The following is a 6,839-nucleotide window of genomic DNA, read 5'->3' on the forward strand; positions in this document are numbered from 1 at the left end:
CTGAAACTGTGTGTGTTCGATATTGATGGCGTGCTCGATATGTACAACGAGCGGTCTAGTTGAGCCTTATATATGACACAGCCTGGGAGGAGTTTATTTTTAATCCATGCATTTGATTGGTTGAGGTTCTGTTCTAAGTCAATAAGATCATATGAAGAGAAATCTTCGTCACGAAGAATGGGCTCCGCTTCGCTCCGCTAATTCTTCATGACGAAGATTTCTCTTCATATGATCTTACTATTACATATATAAACCGCTTAGCGGGTTATTAAAGCTGACATGAATTCTTAAAAACGCAACATTTTCATCTATGTACGACTTGTTTCATACCAACGATAGCCGTATTCCGCCATATTTCTTTCAGATACCTTGTCTCATTGTAACGATGTATACCCCAATGCGCTCGTTACAGTTGAATGATTTTTTGGTTTGGGTATCGACTTGTGCACATCTCCGATGGTAAAGCATATATGAGAACACATAAGGAGATCAAGACATTTCAAAACCACAATAAACAAAGTAATAATCATAATTCTGAATAATTATTGATTTGAATCAAAAGAAAAAAATGCAATTTTGGTGAGAAATTTAGATGCACGAGTACGTATTTTTTACAGTGCGGCAATTTATGCAGAATAAACTTGAAATAAAAAGCAGTAAAATCTGCAAACACATTTTGAAATTATTATCATTTGATCATGAATGGCACAAAACAACCAATGTTTTTGATTTGCAGCCCCTATGCAATTGGTGCATATCGAGAAAACGCCTCGAACGCTGTAAACTCACCCATACCTGGTAATAAGAATACGCCATCGGTTCGAAGATGTGCACAAGTCAAGTGATATACACCCTGAATTCCATTTATTGAAATATGCATCACAAAAAAGAAATAAACTCCGTAAAAGCTCAATAGTAAACACACTGTCATTACTCCGTACAGACAAGCACGTCGATACACCTAGTCCGTGCTGATCAGATTTTGGTCAGGGAAAATATCACAAGTGGAAAGAGAAGTTTTTTGGTATTTGCGCGGCTGAAGGGGGGGGGGGGTATTATAACTGCTGTTCATAAACAAAAATTTTGAATTTTATAAAAACATGTAGTTCTAATATACATTCTATACAAAGTCATGTATATAGTCTGCAGTTGGTTTGCGTCGCAAAATTCATTTGTCAATTATAACTGATTATTATATTACAAATCTCAAATCTAAACCAAGTTATTTGATGTACGGTAATTATTTACTTCAAATCTTAAAAGCAATTAACCAGAATACAATTTTTTTATGTGTACATAGATCTATGCGTTCTTTAACACACTAACACACGAAGAAATGCCATCTCCTGTTCAGATTGACATTTAGGCATTTGATTTTTTAGGCGGGGGGGGGGGGGGCAAAAATAATTGACATGACCGTAATCTAAATATTCTTGGAAGACAGACATCTCTGCCAAATTCAATTTTGAAATTTTTTTTAAATGTGTCACTCCGACCACAAAGTATGTGCATTTTGAGGTATGTATAAATGTTTTATAATTATGGTGTTAAAGAGAGACTTTCGAGATTTCAGTATCCCTGCCTGATAGTCTAGCTATTTTTTTTTATATTTAAAAATAATTTCTGTAGGAGTATTTGGGAGATTATTTTAAAAGCTAGGGTAGGGAGTCTTGACACTGGTTGAATACGGATAATTTTTATTTACTTATTTGTATTTTGAACTCTTTCTCTCTCTTTCTTTCTCTCCCTCTCTCTCTCTAACTCTGTAGTCATCTCTTAGGGCAATAATAGGTATAAGATCCTACGCACTTTGTGCTGTCCATTTATTAAACCTTAGGACAGATCAATGATTTTTTTTTCAGGCGGGATGTCGAAACTTCATAAATTGAATAATAATTTTAATTTGGACGAGAAGTTAACCCAAACGGCCAAATTGAAAGAGAAAACTAGAGGTATTGTGAGCAATGAGCTCACTAAATGATACCCCCGCCTCCCATATGGTTATAATGGTAAAGTCCATATTTGGTGTTGTCGCTAAACCCAAAATACGTGTCGGATCAAAAAGTAAAATAGGAGGTGCACAATGGTAATATGTAATAAACCTATAAGATTCTGTGAAAGTTTTATTTAATTTCACTAAGTGGTATAAGAGGATTTGCGGATAAGAGATGGGTACCCCAAAGCTTAGCAGACCGACGGACGGACATAAGTATTACTATATACCCTCCCACTTTTCAAGCGGGAGATATAATAAACGTGAAATATACATCACAGGAATGGGTACATCGGGGACTTTCTCAAATACCTTCTCAAACGCATTGGCGTCGGAAGCAAATTGAAAGTTTGGGGGGGGGGGTGGCTAAGTGCAAAGAAATTGTTTTTATACTTTCAAAAAATCTGACAAGCTTAAAAAAAGGGGGAAATGTCCTTTTCCTAAACACGAATATCCTATTTCGTGTGGGTGAAAAGGGGGGGGGGGGGTAGGTCCCAACTTCAGTAACAAAATTTTTCTCCAAACACCAACACTTTCCTCTTTTTTAACTTATACTGCGACTTGTCTGTGAAAAGCGGGGGGGGGGGGGGGGACTACGCAGCAATATTCAATGTCTATACTAAGTATATATTTGTACAAAAGCCACCCCCCCCCCCCGGTTCCGACACTTACATGTATATGCTGAACCTGGACAAAAGACAATGGAATTTTCATAAAGGTAATTGTAGGAAGAATGCGGAAATCCTCGCGGGGGGTTTCCTCTCTCTTTTTATCTGCTTTTTCTAGTAATCATTAATTATTTATGTCTAGAAATTTAATTCACATTAAATTCTATTTTCATTATCATTGTACCACAGAATCAAACTCGTTTATTATACCCCTCGCAACAAGTTGCGTGAGGTTTAATGTTTTGGACCCATCAGTCAGCCCCTTTTTCTTTTTGGTCAGCGCAACTTCTTATAAACTAATGCACAGAGTTTTGTCGAACTTTAGAGATATTTAAAGGAGTCAATGTGTCTGTATTTGCACATTACCAGGAAATTCCGAAATCTTTATTTTTTCGGGAATTTACGCACTTTTACATTTAGATTTTGGCGATATCTTGAATATAAAGCAGATTGTCAGGGCAATTCCTCATAAACCGCTCCACACAACTTCGCCAAACTTTGCAGATATTTAGGACACAATGTGTATATATGGGCATATTACAAGGAAATTACGATTCCTTTATTTTTTTTTTTTTGTGAATTTCAGCACTTCGACTTTTGTGGGAGCGTGGGGTATGTGAATTTGCTCACTTTTTCTTTAATTGTGCATAAAATTATAAATAACTTTAAATCAAATTATATTAGGTCTAATAAAGCCAATACACAGTATTTATTTGATTATATTTGATCATAAAGAAATCCGATCTGTTTCAGACGTTTCTCTTAAAATATTTTTTATGAGAGTGTTATGCATGTTTTATTCACCCCCCCCCCCCTTTCACAGGAAAATATCTTCATATCTTCAAAAGGTGAATGATTCGTAATAATGCATGCTTTATTATAAATTTGATGAAGTTAAACCATGTTTTAAAACATTTTATTTACACCATTTACAGACAAGAGTAATGTTTATTCTCTAGAAAAAAATTATTTGCATTTTCTTCAGTCAACTCCACGGCGCTTTCAACCTTTGATATTTTCCCTGACCAAATAAAATGATCGGCATGGACCACGTGTGTCCAAGCAGTTTTTACTGTTGAGTTAGCAATGGATTACATGATTTCTGAGATGCATTTTTCAATAAAAGTAAAATAGGATAATTCTTTCGACATGTGCACATCCCTGTAACGATAGCAGTATTCAGGTAAATATTTCTATCACTGCGTTTGACGCGTTTTCTCGACTGACCTGCATGGAATTTTTGCTCTACTTGAATGTATTCCGTGTAAGTGTATTTTCTTTATTGCAGCAAATGCATTCAAAAATAATTTAATTCTCGGTATAGTTCTAGTTTTTGTTGAATTTTTACTTTTCAAACATGTATTGGTCAGTTTATTGACTTCTAAAAACTATGCTATCGGAGATGTGCACATGTCGACAGCCAGGATAGAAAATCACTCAAGTGAAACAATTGTAAAAGGCTATATATAGCAGGTACAGGTGGCCAAAAATGTTCGATTAAATATGGCGGAATCGAAGAAATATGGTGGACAAAGGCGTACATGAATGTAGTAAGTCGTACAAAGATGAAAAATGATGCCTTTTTAAGAGTTCATGTCAGCTTTAAGCGTAAAACTGACCCAAACCAGATAATAGTCGATAAAATTGCCAAGAATTAGAGTCATTAAATTTCTATATATACAGAATTATAACTTATTGAGAGATATAAATGTAAAGGTGAAACCTCTCGGTTTTCCTTCAGGCTGCTCCGGAGGAAATGGACCCCGATCATACTGTGCTAAAGCCTGTAAAAATAAGTCAAGTAGATATGGTTTATATGGCTCAAAAGCCCGTAGAAAAGGACAGGAGGGTAAATTATACTGTGTTAAATCCTCTAAGTAATAGTAAGATCATATGAAGAGAAATCTTCGTCACGAATAATGGGCGGAGCGAAGAGGAGCCCATTCTTCGTCACGAAGATTTCTCTTCATATGATCTTACTGACTTAGAACATAACCTCAGCCAATCAAATGAATGGATTAAAAATTAACTCCTCCCACGACTGTGTCATATATAAGGCTCAACTTGACCGCTCGTTGTACATATCGAGCACGCAAGCAATATCGAACACACGCGGTTTCAGAATGGAAACACATTCAGGTCAGCACGGAAATATATGAAATAGCTTGATTTACTGGGGAAATGGTATGGTGAAGATATTAAAATTACTGAACTAATAAATACCCATGTAACAAGAATCGAAATATCTATATTTTTTGAAAAATAATTGTGTTAAGATGACAAGGCCCTAGTCAGCAGGAGTGGGTATCGCTGTCTAATATCAAATAAAAAATTGATTAAAATTGTGATTAAATCTTTCTTCAAAGACAAGATTCGTCTCTAATATACATGACGATGATTGTATTTTCTGTATGTACCGAAATGTGAAAAAAATAATATTCAAAAAGGCGACAAAAGATTACAGTGGAAAAAAGTGTAACAAGGCCTAGAAAGTTTAAATGTCCTTGTAAACAGCACGTGGGTTTTGAATAGTTTCTTTTTGTGTGCTGAACAAAGACCAATGAAGACACACCCATATAACTGTCAAGTGAACCAATCAGACACCGTTGAATTTTTCAGAAATAGAAGAATTCTTCACTATGAAGAATCGATTCTTCACAAGAAATGGAAGCATTTGATTGGCTGAATAAGTAGGTTATGTTCTAAAAAGGTCAACAAGCTAGAATCCTACCTTGTTGAAGCCTGTACAAAATGTACCCAAGGCAGAATAATTGTACCTATACCTAAAAACACATGTCACAAAGATATATTCAGATTGTACTGGAGACTATTAGTTCACAAATACACGATCATATGCTAAAATCCATTTGAAATTTCACCAAGATAGGGTCATACCGTGCTAAAGGCTAAACAATATTCACCAAGATGACTCCTACTTGTAGGAAACCAACCAATGGTCATTGAAACAACAGAATTGACTCTCTTATTGTTAACCCCTTCCCCGTAGGAACCGGGGGTGATAAGAATAGATCTTTCTTATCCCCTTGCATGTCGTGCGAGGCGACTAAATTGGGGCTACCTTTTTGTAAGCTGCTTGTAAGTAATAATTCCAGTTGTAGATACAATTGTAGATTTATATTTCATCGAATTTATAAGAAATCAAACACGAGTTCTCCTGTTTTTTATGCAAAAATTTGCCGAATCATTATGGTTTAACAGTCGATATATATTCAGATGGTTCAAAGGATAAAAATGAAGTTGCATCAGCTGTTGTGATGGATAGCAGAGTTTTCACTACACGGCTTCTAAATGAAGCAACAATTTTTATTTCGGAAACAAAAGCCATTCAACTTGCATTAAATATAATATTTTCTAGTTGGGGCCGGCAGAGAATTACAAAAACTATCATAACCTTTTAAAAAACTTAAAATCCGCCGACACATGGCTGAAAAAAAACTGCGGATTCAGCGTTAAACAATGTAAAATCAATCTTATCATATGCTATCTTAACAACTGGAGTTTAAATTAATTTTCCTATTGATCGATATTACTTTTTAAGAAAAGTCAGAGTGTTCATGTAGCAAAGATGGGTAAATCTATGTTAAATCAAGTGCAGTCCACATAAACGTGTGGAAAAATTTAACACTGAAAATAATAAAAATCCATAATTAATTAAACATGTCAAAATTACATGTAAGTATTTTTCAAATAAATTTAATAAAACTCTATGCTACTTACACAAGATAACGTAAACAATAGAATAATTGTCACCTGCATCCTCGACAAGAGATTTACCATAATGTCACAACATGCAAATATGTACTTTTATATACTGACTGTGCAGGCCTTTCCCAAACGTCATTCCTTTACGATGGAGGGTTTCCCCGAAAATGTTTTGAAATATGAGCTGCAACTTTCTCAGAATTTTTTGTTTCAAAATTGTAAATAACTATATCAATAACAGAAAAAATAACGTTTATAAACTTCTGTTGTTCATATTTATTAATCAGCTTTTATTGAATTAACATTACATTATTGTCGTCCTGTACAATAATGATTTCTTATATGAAACTGTATAAGGGTTGTATGGAGAATTTCAGTCTTTCTTCTGTTTTATTTTAGTCTTATTGATCATAAAGGTTTAAGTTACATAAAAATTATCATAAAACATTTTAACA

At 34.7% G+C, this 6,839-nt stretch overlaps 1 long non-coding RNA gene across 1 annotated transcript in view; it reads right to left on the reverse strand.

The window, feature by feature from the left end:
* The window catches only part of LOC134260826 (uncharacterized), a 16,449-nt gene extending 10,010 nt beyond the window's left edge, over window positions 1-6,439 (reverse strand). Inside the window, exons 1-2 of the long non-coding RNA XR_009990645.1 lie at window positions 6,400-6,439; window positions 4,385-4,445 (exon numbers count right to left, since the gene is read on the reverse strand). This is a non-coding gene — a long non-coding RNA (uncharacterized LOC134260826). The remainder of the gene's footprint in view (window positions 1-4,384; window positions 4,446-6,399) is intronic.
* Between the last annotated feature and the right edge of the window lie 400 nt (window positions 6,440-6,839).

The sequence above is a fragment of the Saccostrea cucullata genome, unplaced genomic scaffold, assembly GCF_032062105.1.
Source record: "Saccostrea cucullata isolate Sc308-1 unplaced genomic scaffold, CSIRO_AGI_Scuc_v1 ctg1231, whole genome shotgun sequence".
Taxonomy (NCBI): Eukaryota; Metazoa; Mollusca; class Bivalvia; order Ostreida; family Ostreidae; genus Saccostrea; species Saccostrea cuccullata.